Below are 19,220 nucleotides of genomic sequence, written 5' to 3' on the forward strand. Positions count from 1 at the left end.
TTCAGACCAGTATTGTGTGGTTAATCAGAAATCAGTTAAGAGATCACACATTTTAACTCAAAACATAAAAGGCATATTTATTCACTTATCTTTTGATGTTCAAGCTTCCCTTTGATCACAAGTATACTGCCTATAACTGAGTCAGCTTCCTTCCATAAACCACACCCATGACAGAACGTCTTTGATTTCCAGGTTTTATTTAATTAAAGCAAAAACAAAGATTCTAATAGGGAATTTTTATTAAAATTAGCATCGATAAAATTAGTGATTTGAAGTGGAAATGTTATTGTCTCTTCTGTATAACTAAAATGACAATAGGTGTATAAAGGAACTAGAAATTAGAGCATAAAAGAAAACAAAGATGGTAGGAAGGAGTAGTTTCAACAGATCCTTTTATGGGGAGTCTCAGACATAGTAACCGAGGACAATATGCCCCCAGCCTCTCTAGTAGATATTTTGAAAATGAAAAGCAGAAGAGTGCTAATTGTATAGAGTAAAGAAAATTGTATTCTGCATGCTTGCTGATAAAGGAGACTAACGGATATGCATTTCCCTTGCAATTCAAGGACTCCAAAATTGGTTGTAGTCAGTAGCCCAAACAATGAATTCAAAAACAGAGAAGGGGACCCATGAAACATCAGGCTGAATATAGAGGAATAAAGTAAAGAATATATGTGAGTAATGAGAATGTCAACCTTTTTCTTCCACCCTGCCCTCAACATGGCAGGTAGCAGGTGTTATTATTTCTTCTATCATCTTTATCAACCATGAGCAGGAGACTAGAGGAAACTCGCCTTGAAAAACTGAACCATCCTAAAAGAACAACTGGCTTATTAATATGCGTTGATCTCCTGATTTATACAGTGAATTTAAATAAATGAGAAAATGCAAAAAAAGAAAAAGTGAATTCAAAAACCAATAGAGCCCAACAATGAATTTCAGAAGGAAATAGAGATATTTAAGTAACCCTCAAAATCAAAGCACATTGCAATTAATATTATCAGCGAGTCCAGATAATTCATCTGTAATCTTAGAGATCAGTAATTTTTTCAAAATCAAATAACCAGCACAATAGATTTTTTTATGAAAACCGCAAATCCCATAAGCATGTAGTTAAGCAATACCAGATGTAAAGACTAAGTCAATAATCGCTTTTGCTTCCCCCAAAGCAACTTAGATACCAGGAGAAAGGGAAACAATACTTGTAAAATTCTGCAGACAACTAAATTCAACCTATAATTTCTTGGCCAAAGAAATGAGAACTGACATATAAACATGTAATAATTACATATATGACTGTGCAAAGACTACAAAATTGTTACTTCATAATAACCCTTTCAAATGGTTACTAGAGTATGTGCTTTATTTTATATGCTAAGATAGAAAAATTGAGAGGACAATTTGGAATTTTTTTAAAAATTAGATTATCCTAGGGGCTGGAGTGATAGCACAGCAGGTAGGGCATTTGCCTTGCACGCGGCCAACCCGGGTTCAATTCCCAGCATCCCATATGGTCCCCTGAGCACCGCCAGGAGGAATACCCGAGTGCATGAACTAGGAGTAAACCCTGTGCATCACCAAAAGTGACCCAAAAAGCAAAAAAATAAAATAAAATAAAATCAGATTATCCTAGACAACTTGCCAGTGAAAGGAAGTTTCTGAGCAGTAACTTTCTGAGCATCATCCAGAAATACCAGATAAGAGGAAATGTCACAGAAAGTTGAACTGATGATTTTGCAAGTTTGCGCATGTTTTTCTGGGTAGTTGACAGATATAGTTAAAGCAACTATAAAATATGTATATAGAAATCTCTGAAATGCAAAAGCAGAAATGATTAATAATAAGTCATTAAATGTACAGAGTAGACAGCCATTTCAGTAGTATTGAGTTCAACTCCTAGCTAAGGATTTAACAAACATTACAAACACTGAAGGAGTGGATGTTGGGAGGGGGGAGTAAAACGAAGTGGGGATCCATCATTGTAACAGGAAATCAATCACTAATGAGCAAAATTAAGCAAACAAGAAACAGCAAACACATTGTGTTTATATATGTAGAGACGGGGGAAAAACATCAGCTAAAATGATTGGAAGTGGCTGACTCTGAGAACCACCTAGAACAGTGTCCAGTACATTGCTTATTAATCTGAACAATTTCAGTTGCGAGTGACAGAAACTCAAATTAAACCAGCTTTAGCAAAAAAAAGGGGGGGATGTATTAGCTTACATAACCTTTAAAATTTTTCCATGGATCAAGATAGATGAAATCAGATTTTCAGACGTTTATATAAAGTCTGCAGGAGCTTGTCTCTTGTTCTTTGTAGCTCAGCCTTGCATTCTTTGGAGAGGAAGGGGTGGGGTTCAGGGGGGCTACATAAGCATTCCTCACTGTGGAGGGAAAGATGGCTCCTACAACTCCAGACTTACAGGCTCTTAGCAGCCAGACTTTATGAAGAAAAACAAACCTCATTCCTCTTAGTGTTAACAGAAATTTTAAGAGGGCTGTCAATGACTCGATATAAGTCACCCATTCACTTTTGGAACAATCTCTTTGAGTGGGTACATTGATGCTTTGATTGTTTGCTCACCCTTGAAGGTAGAAATTGAGTCCAACCCCACCCAAAGCACACGAACTAAGGGTTGGGAGAGTAACTCTCAAAAAGAAATGTTTGTATCATGTTAAGCGAAATGAGTCAGAAAGAGCGGGATAGACACAGAAAGATTGCATTCATCTGGGGAACATCAAGCAACAAAATGGGAGACTAACACCCAGGAGTGGCTGAGATTAGTACCAGGAATTTTGCTCCATGACTTGGAGGCCAGCCACACGTGCTAGGGGAAAAGGAAGCTCAGATAGAGCAGAAAGCACCAAATAAAGGGTGTTGTGAGGATCCTGAAAGTAGACTATAGACCAAACATGATTGCCATTCAATGCCTCTCTTGCAAAACACAGGACCCAAAAGAAGAGAGAGAGAACAAGAGGGAATGCCCTGCCACAGAGGCAAGGTGGGATGGGGGGGATGGAGGAGTGGGAGGGATTCTGGAACCTGTGGTAGTGGAGGATGGGCGCTGATGGAGGGATGGGCACTTGATCATTGTATAACTGAAACCCAAGCACAAAAATTTGTCTATAACTGTACCTCATGGTGTTTCACTAATAAAATTTTTTTTTAAAAAGAAAATAAATAAATAAATGTTTGGGGGCTGAAGAAATAGTACAGCAGGTAATGTACTGCCTTGCATACCTCAACCTGGATTGTATCCCTACCCTGCATATGGTTTCTGGAGCCCCACCAGGAGTGAACCCTGAGTGCAGAAGCAGGAGTAAGTCCTAAGCACTGCTGGTTGCGGCCGCAAAACGAAACTAAAAAGTGTTTGAACTAATGATGATTAATTTTTTGCTTTGCTTTGTTTGGGGGACCATACCTCAGGGCTCACTCCTGGATCTGTGGTCACCCCTGGTGGTGCTCAGGGGACTACATGCAGTGCCGGATGTGTAACCAGGGTCAGCCACATGCAAGGCAAGCACCTTACCTCCTGTACAATCATTCTGGTCCCATACAATGTAAGCTGATTTTACATCAGCTTAACTAGAACAAATATTTGACCCAACGCTAGTTTAGCTATTGCTATGAAAGAACTTTTATAAATAATATTAACAATTAACTCAGTAAACTTTGAGTTAAAGTTGATTATCCTCCAAAATATGGGTAAATCTCATCCAATCAGGATGTTTTTCAGAGAAAAAAAAACACCTGATGCAACCCTCACCCCCATCTCCCCACTCCCTCCAAAGAAAAAAATCATCCCCACAGAATGTCTTCAGATTTGTGTGGAAGCATTTACTCTTCTAAGTCTTTAACCTTATATTTTACTAGAAGATTTTGAAGCTACCAGCCTCCAATATTTTCTATGAACCAATTTCTTACCACCTCATGATAGAGGGCCAGGGAAATAAAGGGATGGAGCACATACTTCACATGACTTGCAATATAAAAATCCAGATTCAAGCCTTGAAACTACATGGGCTCTCCTGAGCACTGTCAGGAGCAACTCCCAAGTGCTGAGTCAGAATAACCCCTGAGAAACTCTGGGTGTCCCCCCGCCCTCAAATAATTTGGTTTAGAGAGATAGTGGGAAATACAGTGAGTATATTATATAGATAGAAGATGAGCGAGAAATTCTATAGATTATGTTTCTCTGATGAACAGGGCACTAAGTTGCCTAAGAAGAAAATTTAGATGATAGAGAAAGAAAAGGAAGGAAGGAAGGAAGGAAGGAAGGAAGGAAGGAAGGAAGGAAGGAAGGGAAGGAGGGAGGGAGGGAGGGAGGGAGGGAGGGAGGGAGGGAGGGAGGGAGGGACGGAGGGAGGGAAGGAGGGAGGGAGGGAGGGAGGGAGGGAGGGAGGGAGGGAGGGAAGGAAGGAAGGAAGGAAGGAAGAAAGGAAGGAAGGAAGGAAGGAAGGAAGGAAGGAAGGGAAAGAACACATCTACTCATTGATAAGCCAGTTACTTATCGATAACTGATAAGTCAGTTACTCTAGGAGATCCAGGATGTTTCCTCTTCAAGTGCAGAATAGAACACATGAATGTCCCTAATTTCTCAGTATCATATGTCCATGCCAATGTAAAGGCAAGATTTATATACCAAGTGAACAAGCAATTATATTTTCAAATAGTTCAGTGACTTTATTAGACAAGTAAATAAACAAAAGTGAGTTTCTCTTGGCAGACCAGAGGGACCTAAAGACAATGGGGCAAGATCATAGGCCCTTTGGTGGCTATGAACACAGTGATTTTGTATGTCAAAGTCATAAATACTAGTAATAAATATTGTAACCATGTATCTAAACCACAATAATATTTAAAGGATTCCTAGAATGCCAAGATCTTTCCAAGAAGCAATGTGGCTGGTAAGCCTTCAAACCAGACTGATAAGTCGAATCTCTGGTCCCCTGATTCCGCCCCCACCCCCGGAGTCTCAGGAACAGGGCAGGGAGGTCATACAGAGTCTTCATAAATATCTCATTGTGCTGGTCTTTCTACAAATCCAGTTATTGGGGTTACCTGCACTTGAACGATTCTTTTACTAAATTATGTCTTTGCAAGAGAGAGAATTAGTGTCAACATTCTGGGTACCATAGGAACAGAGTTTTCCAGGTCATTGGACAGAGGCCCAAACTATTCTGAACGACACCATCTTAAAAATGAATCCAGACCATTTCAGCCTACATAATATTAGTGCTACATAATAAAACTTGCTAGAAAACTCTTTCCAAAGGGTAGCTAGGAAGACCAGAATTAATATTCTTCATCTTCCATAAGCAATAACAGTACTAATAATTTCCAAAGCCATTTAAAGAAACATACAAGTAGAACAACAAATGATCAAAGTAATCAGAACTGGAAATGTCTATTTAACTGAGCTTATCTGGAGGGATTCTTGAGACACTAACAGGGAAGTGGGTATTTTGGTGATGGGTGTGGTATTGGAAGGGTGAAAAGTATAATTAACTATTATAAATACAGGTACCCTAATGAAAATGATTAAACAAAATTCTTAAAACCATAAAAATTAATAATACTTTCCAAAACTATATATGCTTCCTTTTACTGAAGCACACATAAAATTTTTTTAGTTAAATAATGACCATTTCAAGTTACTGGCTTTCTGCATACAATACCTTGCAGTCAATAGCTGGCCCTGGAAGTTCCATACATAAAAGAGGTTCTCATAAAACTTCTCTAGCAATAGCAGACAGCGAACAGTCTGGATTTCAAGCAACTCTTGAGTAAAACACAGCCGTTATAAAGAAAATATGAGTAGGGAGCTGGGATGATGACAAAGCAAGTTATAAAAGCTGGTGCAACAAATCTAACATGAAAGTAATTTTCCTATACCAAACCAAAAAAAAAAGGCAACGAACTCACCCAAAATCCAATTTCATTGTTTACAAAAGTATAGCTATAAAATCATCAAATTAAATGGAGAAAAATTTAACCTTATTTTTAAAAGGTGAATGTGACGCTGGATGGCAGAAATGAAGTATGATTAAGCAGATAGTCATAGCAAAACATGTACTATCCATTATAAGTGGTAAATTATGAGTATTTAAAAACAATGAAAATGAATTATTAGGTAAAAAGGCATTTGGTAAGAATTAAGTGGCAACAGAATAGTTTAAAAGGTAAGTTAAAAAATAATATAAAGAATACTAGAGCCTTGGGACTGGAGTGATAGTACAGAGAGTAGGGCGTTTGCCTTGCACACAGCCGACCAGGGTTCGATTCCCAGCATCCCATAGGGTCCCCTGAGCACCTCCAGGAGGAATTCTTGAGTGCAGAGCCAGGAGTAACCCCTGTGCATCGCTGGGTGTGACCCAAAAAGCCAAAGAAAATAAATAAATAAATTTTTTTAAAAAAGAATATTAGAGCCTGGTGTGGTTCAGTATTGCAGCCGCTTCTCCGCTGCAGCAGTCGACTCTCTCCTTGCGCTTTCTCTCCCACCTAAGTGCGTGCCACCACCACATGGAAGGTTCAATGGACATGAGTCCCCTGTGGCCCCAGAATTATCTTTTCAGTTGACAAAGATTATCTGCTCCTGGGAGCGGCAGCCACTTTCTGCAGCAAAAAAAAAAAAAAATAGAACTTGCTACAGATGAGGATGAAAATGATGATGATGATGTTGACTGATGACTGTGATGACGATGATGACTTTGATGAGGTAAAAGCGGAAGAAAAGCTCCGTTAAAGAAATCTGTATGAGATTCTCCAACCAAAAACACACAAAAATCAAGCTAAAGTGGAAAATACTTAAAACCATCAACACCAGGATTTAAAGGTCAAGAATCTTGGTACTTGCTCCATGGCTTGGAGGCCAGCCATACACTCTAGGGCAAAAGGGAGCTCAGATAGAGAAGGGAGCACCAAATAAAGGGTGTTGGGAGGATCCTCCCAGGATGGGAGATGCATGCTGAAAGTAGACTATAGACCACACATGATTGCCACTCAATGCCTCTTTTACAAACCACAACACCCAAAAGGAGAGAGAGAATAAAAGGGAATACCCTGCCACAGAGGCAGGGTGGGACAGGGGGATGGGGGGTGGGGGGTGGGAGGGATACTGGGACCCGTGGTGGTGGGAAATGGGCACTGGTGGAGGGATGTGTATTTGATCATTGTACAATTGAAACCCAAGCACAAAAATTTGTAAATCTACAACTGTACCTCATGGTGTTTCACTAACAAAATTTTTTTTAAAAAAATGTAAATGATGAAGAATGGGCACTGGTGGAGGGATGAGTACTGGATCATTGTATAACTGAAACCCAAGCACAAAAATTTGTAAGTCTACAACTGTACCTCATGGTATTTCACTAATAAAAATTAAAAATAAATAAAGTTTAAGAATCTTTAAAAAAAAATGAAAGAAAAAGAAAACTTCCAAAACACCAAAAGAATTGTGTTCTGTAGACGACATTAGGGTTAAAAAAAAAAGCAAGCAAGTACAGAAAAAGGGGTAGTTCTCTTCCCAAAGTGGAAGCCGATTTCATCAATTATGTGAAAAATTGCTTCCAAATGACCAGAAGGCTATTCAAGATCTCTGGCAGTGGAGGGAGTCTCTTTAAGAAAACAGTTTAAACAGTTTATTAAAAATGTTTCCATCTTATTTTATTTTTGTAACAGTTGATTTCTGGCTGTCCTTTTTATAATGCAGAGTGAGAACTTTCCCTTCCATGTCTGATAAATGTTGTCCAGGTCCCATTGCCAAGAATATGTTGTCCAAAATGCCCATTGAGTTTTTAAAGGTGGAACTCCAACCTTTTGTTTGGTTTTAAGTATATTTGGAATGTTATGATAGAACACAGTAGTAGAGATAGTCAGACAGATGGGAATGGTGGGGAGATGAATATATACAAGTGAAATAAACTCAGTATATTAATAAAGAAAAAATAAAAATAAATTTTCAAAATAATATCAGAAATAGGGCCATAGAGCTATTACAGTTACCCCAGTCCAATCCCCAGCTCCATGGTCCCCTGAGCATCACCAAGTATAGCCCTAAAGACCCCCGAACACCAATAAGTTGACTTGCATAATCCCCAGTATCTTTGATTGGAGAATCACTAGGAAAAAACCCTAAACCTCCTGAATATCACCTGGGAGGCCCCTGCAAAAAAAAAAAAAAATAAAGAAAAAGAAATTACAAAACAATTCTAGAAATTCAAAGATAAATTAATTGTTCTCCGGAACACAGGTGACATTTTAAGAGCTTAACATCACAGGGCAAATATTTCTAAATAGCTGCAGGTTGCCATGGACCATCTCCAAATAAGGTCTGTAGAGCACATTTCCAACTATTTATTGAAAAAAATCCCACCCTTGTTAAGAGATATCCCAGAAACCAACCAACTTCTTGACAAACTGCTTGAAGAGAACACCAAGACTTTAACAGTGATCTGTTCAAAACTTTAAGCTTGTAGAGGAATAAATTCCAATTAGGAAGAAGTCTGGAGGTAATTGGACTATGCCATAAACTTCTACTTTACAGGAAGTTTGTTATAACGAAGTAATAAGACTGTTCCTTTAATCTCAAAACATTCATCAACTGCATTGCCCACCTCAGTGTTCTTCTTGAAATCCATCCAATCCCAGACAATAAAGCCCAGTTCCTTCAGGTTTTCAAGCCCTAGAGGAGGGTTTGTTTAACCTTCCTGAGGATCTCAGGCATGCTCAGTCCAAGGCAAGTTCCTAGGCCACAGCATACACCTATGTTTTTATAGGTGTATAAAACCTATATGCTAGGATATAAAAACTCGGAACCTGGAAGAGAAGCCCAAGAGTCTGCATTTTGGAGGAGAGACTAGTATGATCAGTCACACTAGAGATTTAATGTCTTTGGGAGTTAGTATAACCTGGGAAGACTAACATCAATTGAATCCAGATGCTCTGAGTACATCTATCAGCCTCAGCGGGAAAATAAGAACCAAAAAGATAAAGTGAAGGTCTCAAGAAATTCTCTCAACCTGGATAGCCCTTCTCCGAAAGAGGCAAAGTCCCCTCTCCATTCCAGGAATTCCTCCATAGCTATTTAAGTCCTGGTGTGCTAACAGATAACAGCTCTCTGCTAATTAAATTGTAAATCTTATTTCAACTGTTAAAAAAAATGACCAAGAACACTGAAATGGATGCATCTCTAAGGCAAAGTAGAGAGTCTGTCTTAATCTTGAAAGAACCCAGCAGCCCAACAAAATCTACATCAGAAGGAAAGCAAAGAGTCCTTGAGAGCTGAAGCAAAGGGCTTGAGCTTGACAGAGAGCAGTGCAATGTTACCAGCACAAAATGTACTGACCAGACCCTTGCATTCTTAGCAATGACCTGACAACTTTATTTACAGCCCCCTCACAAGGTCTCCCTGCCAACTATAGCCAAGAATTTTAAATGTCTTCTAAAGACCTGGGTCTCTCAAACTAAATATGTTTCTACCACCTCTGGTTTTAATAGACTAATCATCTAGGGTCATGGATCTAGAAGGTTCCTAAGAAGCTTTAAGAAGGATGCTGCCACAAATTTTGTGTTTACAATAGGCATCTCTTGCCATACCATTTCATGCTAGGATATAAAAAAAGTCACTCTTTTTAGGAAAGATGAGGGACCACTATGACAATGAGAACTGGAAATGATCACTGGACAAGAACTGAGTGCTGAAATGAGGTAAAGTGATATGCATGATACCCTTTCAATGACAGTATTGCAAACCACAGTGCCTAAAAGGAAAAAAGGAAATTAAAAGAGAGAGAGTGTATATGCGAGTGAAGAAAAGTGTCTGCCATAGAGGCAGGCTGCAGAAGGGGGGACTGCGGGAGGGAAACTGGGGACATTGGCAGAAGGAAGAATACACTGGAGAAGGGACGGATGTTGGAACATTGGATGACTGAAAATCATCAACTGTGCAAATGTATATCTCACGTGATTTAATTAAAAAATTTTAAAATAAATAAGTAGAAGTGTCACTTTTTAGACACACAATCATTTCTTAGGATAGCAAACAGTAAAACTGGTGTTAGGACCAGACTTTTACCTGGTCTCAGATTTCCTTGGGCATCATCTGGATAGCACTTACGGTCTCTTCCACATTTTTTCCCTGGTGGGTTGAAACATTTCTGTGACTAATAGTTATTTCAGCCTCATCTTCTCATTCTGCAGAGTACTCAGGGGAGAGCCTTCATCTCTTGTCAGCTACAGGAAAGCTTGGGGTTTTTCTTGTTGTATTTATAAATGAATAGATGTTTCTGCCCTATTGTGGGGAAGAAACCAGGAAATTCAGGATTGGGTCCTGAGGTAACATTCCCCACATCAGCCTTTCCCACTAACAAAGAGGGGTGTTCAAAATTCTGTTTGCCTTAATCCCTACCTCATTATTGACCCAGATCTCCATGGGACGAAAAATGGAAACATGTATTGAAATAAACACAAGTTCCTGATATTTGATCTTCCTTTCATTTCAGGACAGAGGTGACATGGACCCTTCTGACCAGAGAAACAGACGGTTTTCCACTGCCAGATACTCTTGATTCAGTCTAAATGAGAGAACAGCTTCCTAACAAGGCTACACCATCAGTTTTAGAGGCTTGGGGTGAAGCCAAAACAACCCCCCATGTGTTATCTGCACAGAGCCAATATAGGAGGGTAGGCAGGGATTATTGTTGGGTTGCGGGCACATTGCTCTGTGATCCACTCTCCATCTCTGGTTTTGAATAAACTAACTATATTTGACCTGCTAGTCTGTCCTATCCCGAGGGACTAGTCAACGTGGGTAACAGGGAGAGGGTGAGAGAGCGAAAGAAAGAGACAGGCAGCAGGATTAGAGTATAGTGAGCCGAAAACTGAAGCTGCTTTATTATAAATTCAACAGCACTTATTATATACATTGAGCTTAAGCTTTGTCCCTCATAGCTTCAGGGCAGAGGCAAAAAAGGGTAGTCATGGGACAGATGGGGGAGATAACAGGTTATCAGGGGCTCTTCAGAAGGCTACTCCTTAAATCACAGGCTGACATCAAGAATGTTCTAGTTCCTGTTGGCCAACCAACCTGTTCTCATAAAATGCCTTTCTTAACGCTGTAAATATTCTAGAGGCAATGTCTTGCGAAAGCTATGTACCCAAGAGCCCGCTCACTACACTAGTCATTTCTCTATTCTTCACTATAGCTCACCTCCACATGCATGCACATGCTAATCTCTCTGGAAAGACCTCTCCTAGCATTTCCCTCTCCACCTGGAAAAATACTGATTCCTCTTCAAATTTCACAGCACCTTTAACTTCCCAGAGAGAGCTACCTACTTCTTTGTGCTATTATAACATCTTGTTTATACTTCTATTAATGTTCATCATTAATTTTCACAGGCCATTTCTTTTCTCAATCCCTACTCCTTAGACTAAGAATTCTGAAACATACAAACTTTCTTCTTTATAATCTTTATAATCCCCTATCTAGTGTCTGGTAACATGTAGAGAAAAGGGCAGATTTTTTTTCTCCTTCCTCCCTGTATTTATTTCTTTTTTCTTTCCATCCTTCTTTCCTTCTTTCCTTCCTTCCTTCCTTCCTTCCTTCCTTCCTTCCCTCCCTCCCTCCCTCCCTCCCTCCCTTCTTTCTTTCTTTCTTTCTTCCTTTCTTTCTTTCTTCTTTCTTCCTTTCTTACATTTTTATGCCACACCTGGTGGTGCTCATATTTTAGTCCTGGCTTTGCACTCAGGGATCAATCCTGGTAGTTCTTGGGAGACAATATGGGGTACCACATTTCAAACCTGAGTTTCCTGTATGCAAACAAGTACCTTATCCACTATACTACCTCTCCAAGCCCTATAGAGGCAGATTCAATTTTTTTAAAAAAATGAAAATAGACAAGAAACAGAATCTAATAGAAGAGAAATAAGAATGAAGATTGACATATAAAGACAGATTCAAAAAGGAAGGAGAAGGCATGTAGGGGAGGGGAAGAGACAAAAAAACCCGATCATACCATAAATATAAATACAAAGTTCCTTGCTCCCAGAAAAATATTCACCTGGTCCTTAGTGAATGCAGATGATACTAACTACAAGCTGGAGTGATAGCACAGTGGTGGGTAGGGCGTTTTCCTTGCCCAGGGCTGACCCGCTAGACCCGAGTTCGATTCCTCTGCCCCTCTCGGAGAGCCCAACAAGCTACTGAGAGTATCTCACCTGCATGGCAAAGCCTGGCAAGCTACCTGTGACATACTCAATATGCCAAACACAGTAACAACAAGTCTCACAATGTTACTGGGCCTGCTCGAGCAAATCCATGAACAATGGGAGGACAGTGCTACAGTGCCTCACCCACATTTTTAAAGGGCTGGAGCGATAGCACAGCAGCTAGGGCATCTGCCTTGCATGTGGACGACCTGGGTTCGATTTCTCCACCCCTGTCCGGAGAGCCCAGCAAGCTACCGAGAGTATCTCGCCCGCACGGCAAAGCCTGGCAAGCTACCCATGACGTATTTGATATGCCAAAAACAGTAATAACAAGTGAGACATTACTGGTGCCTGCTGGAGCAAATAGATGAACAATAGAGGACCCAGACCCAGACACAGACTAACTACAAATAGGAGAAACCCTATAGCACAACCAGGGACAACAGCAAATGGAAATGGTTAATACACAATGGTTGGTTGTTGGTGCTGGAGAGATAGTAGAGCAGGTAAGGTGCTTACCTTGTACATGGCCAACCCGTTTGATCCCAGGCTTCCCAGGAGTAATTCATGAGCACAGAGCTAGGAATCACCCCTAAGCATTGCCAGGTGCAACCCAACCCCCAAAGAAAGAAATGAAAAGAAACAATGGTTGCTCTGGAAAACTCTCCAGAATCCAAGTAAACTTGAGTACTTATTGCTAGACAAAGTATTGGGAGGGGAGAGGCATTGAGTTGCTGGAAGTATTCATGAACCCTCCCACGCATGGAAGCTTTCTCTTTCAACTGTGTTATGAATAAATGACTTATTCCGATTTGTTAATAGCATTTCCCAATCCTTCTTAACTTGTCTCAGTATTTAAATGAAGAAGAAAAGCATTTAAAAGGATTAATTTTTAATTTTGACCTCTAAACCACAAGGCCTGGTTGTGGGACTTTTATAATTTGAGCTTTAAAATTTGCATCATCATTGCATTATTTTTCTGTAGGCACGGCCATAAATCTGCAAGATGAATTGTGATTCATTTCTGTAGGTGTTAGCGTGTGGTTATATAAGCACTGCCAATACTAAAATACAATTACTAGAAATCATGACAAAGAACAAATAAGAGGCATTAGATCTCTGAAAATGTTGTCTCTCCATATTACAATAAAAGATGGTTTGTATAGAGAAGCAACTTATATTAGCTGGTAAGCAGACCAACATTTTCCCAAATGGCATCAACAATGCAGTGTATTCCAAAAAAAGAAAAAAAATGAACAAAATATAACTATATAAATATAAAAAGTTAGTTTCATACTTACACTGTACCTCCAATTAGTTGGATTTTTTTAATTTTTATTAGTGAAACACCATGAGGTACAGTTGTAGACTTACAATAGTTGGATTATTTTTACAAAAAAAAAAAGAAGAAGAAGAGTAAAGAAAGGAATATGAGGCATTTCCTATGTTTGCCTCTAAGCATCCACGATAGGCACTCAAGACCTAGTGTCTAATAACCTATATAATTCTCTAGTTATCCTTTAGGACCTGAAAATATGCCAGTGGCCATTTTTCTGCTTCTTTTCTGGCAGTGGTGGTGGTGGTGGTGGTGGTGGTAGTGGTTTTGAGCAGGACACTGTGTCTTACATGCTTTATTTCTAATTATATACAAACAACATTTATTGAGCACCATTTCTTTGACAAATATCTTGAAGAAATCTTGAAGAAATATTATTTAAAACTAAGATCCAGAGCAATAATACAGTAGGTAGAGCATTTGCCTTGTATGCGGCTGACCAAGGTTCAATCCCTGACATCCCTTATGGTTCCCTGAGCACTGAAAGTAGTGATCTCTAAGCACAGAACCAGGAATAAGCCCTAAACATCTCCAAGGATGGCCCCGAAACAAACAAGTAAACAACAGTTAGGTTCAGTTTCTACATACAAGGATAGCACAAGTCAGTGGTCTTTCATAATGCCACAAAGCATAGAAATACAGATTCTGTCATATATTAGTCTAGATTCCCACCAAGCTTTCAAGGGTACTTATCACAGGCATAGAAATCCAGCATGTCACTTTCTACCTCGTACTGTCCCATGAAATCTCATTTGTTGGATTTATGCAGTTCTCCCAACACAGACCTTCTATGCCTTTATCTTTGTTGAACTCTAGTTGCAATGTCCTCTATTCAGAGCATAGATCTTTGAGTATTAGAAAGTAGGTCTTATTTGGGTACCCTCCTGAGAAAGTAGCTCAGTGTCTAGATTCACAATTTTCAATTCATTTAATTTTTATTGAATCACTGTGAGATACACATTTAGAAAGCTGTTGATAATTGATTTCCTATTATACAGTGTTCCAATATCCATATCTTCACCAGTACGCTTTTGCCACCACCAATGTTCCCAGTTTCCCTCCAGCCACACAAGCCCTCCACTGCCTCTATAACAGACACGTTTCTTCTTTCTCTCTCTCTTTCCCTCCCTCTCTCTCTCTCTCTTTCTCTCTCTGTCTCTCTCTGTGTCTGTCTCTCTCATGACTGGATAAAGAAACTATGGTACATCTACACAGTGGAATACTACACAGCCACTAGGAACAACGAAGTCATGAAATTTGCTTATAAACAGATGGACATGAAGAATATCACATTGAGTGAAATTAAATAGATGGAGAGGGACAGACAGAATGATTGCACTCGTGAGATATATATATATATATACATATATATATATATATATAAAAACATAGCACAAGACTAATATGAAGTAAGGAAAAACAATGGTCAGGAGAGCTGGTCCATAGTTGGTAGCTTCCATCAAGTAGTGGGGGAAGAGTGCAGTTAGGATAAAGAAGAGACAAAAATTATTTAAATGTGCCTCATCTTCTTCATGGCACCATCAGTTCTTTGGAAAACACAAACAATGTTATTTTTACTAATAAGTAAAGTTCCAACTTAGTACAAATTTCATAGTACACTGTTCAGAGATACTTGTTGAGTGAACTAACAGGAACCATTCAGAGCAGATGCATTCGACTGGTCTAATCCCATTCTTTACTAGCTATGGAATTCAGTTCTGCTGTTTTGTTTGTACTATGCTGAAAAAGAATGTAAATTTATCCCAAAGTGTATTATAAATATGAAATACTTAAAAAGCTCTGCACATGTCTTGCCACTCAAGAGAGTGCTTCAGTAATGGTAGATGTTATATAATGCAACTCTTAAGACAAAAGGATTATCTTAGGCTAAAGGAAGACCCTCAACTCTGACTTTGACCATGAGAGAAAAAGTTGAATCCTCATAGTGTGGTAAAGGTAAAGGTAAAGGCCCTCCCGTTGATCATCGATTTGCTCGAGTGGGCCCAGTAACGTCTCCATTGGAGACTTTGTTGTTACTGTGTCTGGCATATCGAATACTCTCGGTAGCTTGCCAGGCTCTCCGAGAGGAGCGGAGGAATCGAACTCGGGTCAGCCATGTTGGCCGCTTGTAAGGCGAACGCCCTACCCGCTGTGCTATCGCTCCAGCCATATAGAAAGAAGTGTGTTTTCTCCAATAAAAAAAAATTAATCTGTCAAGTTTATGGGTGGAAACGAAAGTACTTTTCCAGGGTCTGTATAAAATAATTTCTAAAACAGTGAGTTTTAACCCTGAAACCATAACTGGCTCCAGCCCATTTGTTATTAATTCATAAATTCACAACCAAGACATAATACGGAAGTATGGAAATTGACGCATTTTTCTATCCAGTGATCAAGTGCCTTTGACAAAATTTTCTAAGGAATCAATAGCTGGAAATAAAATTAAGATTTTCTGGGTGGCAGGCAGGGAGTGTAGTGATAGAAAAGACGTTAAAGTGCTGCCATGCATCCATCTGATCCCAGATCAAATCCCTGCAACTGCATACAGTACCCTGAGCAGTTCTAGGGGTGACTCAACACCCTCATCCCAATATAAAGGAGGGAGGGAAGAATTCCTGAGTGGGAATGTAGCTCAGTGGTCGAGAGCTAACGTTGAATGTGGGAGAAGCCCTTGGTTAGATTGTTGGCACCACAATGAAAGAAAAATTAAGAACTCCTTCCCTTGAATAATCTTAGGTAAATACTGATGTGCTACTTTTCTTTAAGTCACTAAATTTTCTTTCCTGAATTTTTCAGAAGAAAGCTTTGTACCTGGAGTGAATACCATATTTCATATAACCAAAGAAGTGATGATGAATAAATAAGAAAATAAAACAGAGAACAGAGAAAGAAGATCAGTATCTTCTATCCAGAGACATCAATATTCCCAATAAAATAAACAAGGAGCAATGATTAAAAGCTGACACATGCTCATTTCAACACCTGGGCTCAAAATATATTAGAAAGAAATGTCATAGCAATTAATAAGCTTCTACCTCCTGTCCATACTCATTAGGAGCAAAATAAACAGAAGTTTAGCTATTTCAAAAATCAAGAGAAAGGTCTTATTGAAAGATATTCCAAGAAAAACTAATTTCTTTTTCATTGAAATGTACCACCAGCAGTCAGAAAAATATTTATATAAGAAATCCTGTGGCTATTCAGGAATATTGTTTTATGGAATCAGAACATAATTCTCATTTCAAACATTTCAAGTTTCAGAGGCTCCTAAAATATTATATTTACAGATATTCTTCTGTCAAATGTACTACTTAAAAACTACTCAACTGCTCCTTTCACCAAAATTTTGCCAGCATTTTCTATGCCATGCAAATGATCAAAGAATAACCACAGAAAGGCAAAGATTGCTTGCCTACTGTCTTCATATGAATTAATGTCTCTTAATGTCTTATTCATTTATAAATAAGATTGAGTCAAAGTCAAATTTCAATAGGGGCCACATTATCGGAGGACAAATGGATATTGATCCTAACATCAGGGGGTCTTACAACTGACAGGGAAAAGGCAAAGGGGGAAAGGTTAAATAAATTGGTTTAAAATTGCATTTATATTTAATGCATTACGGAAATATGCAAGAGGTCTGGGTTTGGACTAGCAAGAGAATCTTTCAAAAGATTGTTAAGGAAGAAGATCTTTAAACTTGAGGAAAAAAGTCACTTGAGGGCAGAGAGATAGTACAGAGCACTTGTCTTGCATGTGGCCAACCCAGGTTCAATCTCTGGCACCTCATGTGGTCCCCAAAACCCCACTAGGAGTGATCCCTGAGCAAAGAGGTAGGAGTAAATACTGAGTACTCCAGGAATGGCCCCAAAACAAAACAAATCCACTTAAACTGCGATTTTTTTAATGCTCTGTCTGTATATAGAATAAGAAAAATAGATTCTAAGGTTGAAAGAAGAGCATGTGTGAGACAGAAGCAAAAATGTGTTGCATTTTTTTTTTTGAGAATGGCAAAAAAAAATCTATATTCCATCAGCTTAAGTGGAGAAAAATCAAGCTATCTGGCTAAAGAAGAAAGAAGGGTATCATGTAAGTCTGGAAAGACATGGTTAGGAATTCAGAAACTCTGTTCCAGGAGTAATGGCAAATCCCCAATGGATTTCAAGTAGGAGTTTGATCTGATGCTATTTCTATTTTAAGAGTCCACCTCTAATAATATGTAACTAGTGAACTAACATCAGAAGACAATGAGTTGACCTGCTATAATTGGCAGCAGTGGTGCTGGAATAAAAGAGAGTGAGGAACTGAAGAAATGAAGAGCTAGCTACAGACTGAACATAGGCAGGAGGCCTTGATTTGATCCCAACACTAAATGATCTCCTAAGCACCACTAGCAGCAATTCCCAAGCACAAAGTTGAGAGCACATAAAAAGGGTGTGCCACGCTTTAGGAAAGAAAAGGAAAGAGAGAGATATTTAATAAAAAGAGGCAACAAAAGTATCAGACGGGATGGGGAGAAAGGAAGGAAGGAAGGAAGGAAGGAAGGAAGGAAGGAAGGAAGGAAGGAAGGAAGGAAGGTAGGAGTTGCCCCCCCCCCCCCAAGTGGCTCTCTGGCACGGCCATGGCCCCAGAGACACACGGACCTAATTCGGAACCCAGTAGCTTTTGGCAGAAATGTGAATAGACTATGCATTAAGCTATGACGTCATGCCCCACCCCCCAGGAGATAAAGGTTGTCTGTCTCTTCCTCCTTCCCCCACCCCACCCCAGCAGCACTGCGGCTCCCTTCTCAGAGATTATTGGACAGCCAGGTATGAGCCGGCGGTGATGGGGCAACTGCAGCATCATGGGATGGGGGGGGGTGGAACTGGCACGTCCTTCCCGCCCCACCGAGACCACGAGTTGACCCCCACGAGCACGTCCTTCCCGCCCCACCGAGACCACGAGTTGACCCCCACGAGCAGCTCTCTGGCACGGCCATGGACCCAGAGGCACACAAACCAATCTCGGCACTATGAGGCTTTTGGCAGAAATCCCTCCAGACTTTTAGTAAAATATCAAAAATCCAAAATAGAAATAGCGGCCATGCAACATCATATAGTCTACATAACCAGCAATAGAAAACAAATTATTTCACATTGCCTTTTCAGCAGGTTTGATTGTTCGGGGGAAATTCCAAATAATAATGGTGCATATTTTGTCGAATACTGAATGTAATCAAAGTAGAGAGAGTTAAGTGGAAATCATCTGCCTCACATGCATGGGGAGGGGTGGAATGGGGGGTATGTTGGGGTTCTTGGTGGTGGAAAATATGTACTGGTGAAGGGATGTGTTTGATCATTGTATGACAGAGATCAAAAAAAAAATCCACATAAAAAAAAGAAGAAAGGAAGACGGTGGGAAGAAAAAAGAAAAAATTTCAAGTTAATTCTAGGATTCTTACTAGAGTAACTGAGAAGATGGGCTTTTTCACTGTGTTACAGAAGATTTTCAGAAAGTGTCAAGAATTCATTTTGAACTTGCAAATTCCTTCACAGCTGTGAGACATTCCAGAATCCGCATCAAGTTAGCAGCTGGACTGAAAAGTCTGGAGTTGACAGGAGAGAGCAAGGCAAGAAGCATCAATTTGGCCTTCAACGTTATAGTGGTTTTTAAAGTTATATAAATGTA

At 39.6% G+C, this 19,220-nt stretch overlaps 1 pseudogene; it reads left to right on the forward strand.

Moving 5' to 3' along the window:
• The first annotated feature begins 6,526 nt into the window (after window positions 1-6,526).
• On the forward strand, window positions 6,527-7,626 carry LOC130032418 (nucleophosmin-like; annotated as a pseudogene).
• Window positions 7,627-19,220: the final 11,594 nt, after the last annotated feature.

This window comes from Sorex fumeus, unplaced genomic scaffold (genome assembly GCF_029834395.1).
Source record: "Sorex fumeus unplaced genomic scaffold, SorFum_2.1 ptg000048l, whole genome shotgun sequence".
Classification (NCBI taxonomy): domain Eukaryota; kingdom Metazoa; phylum Chordata; class Mammalia; order Eulipotyphla; family Soricidae; genus Sorex; species Sorex fumeus.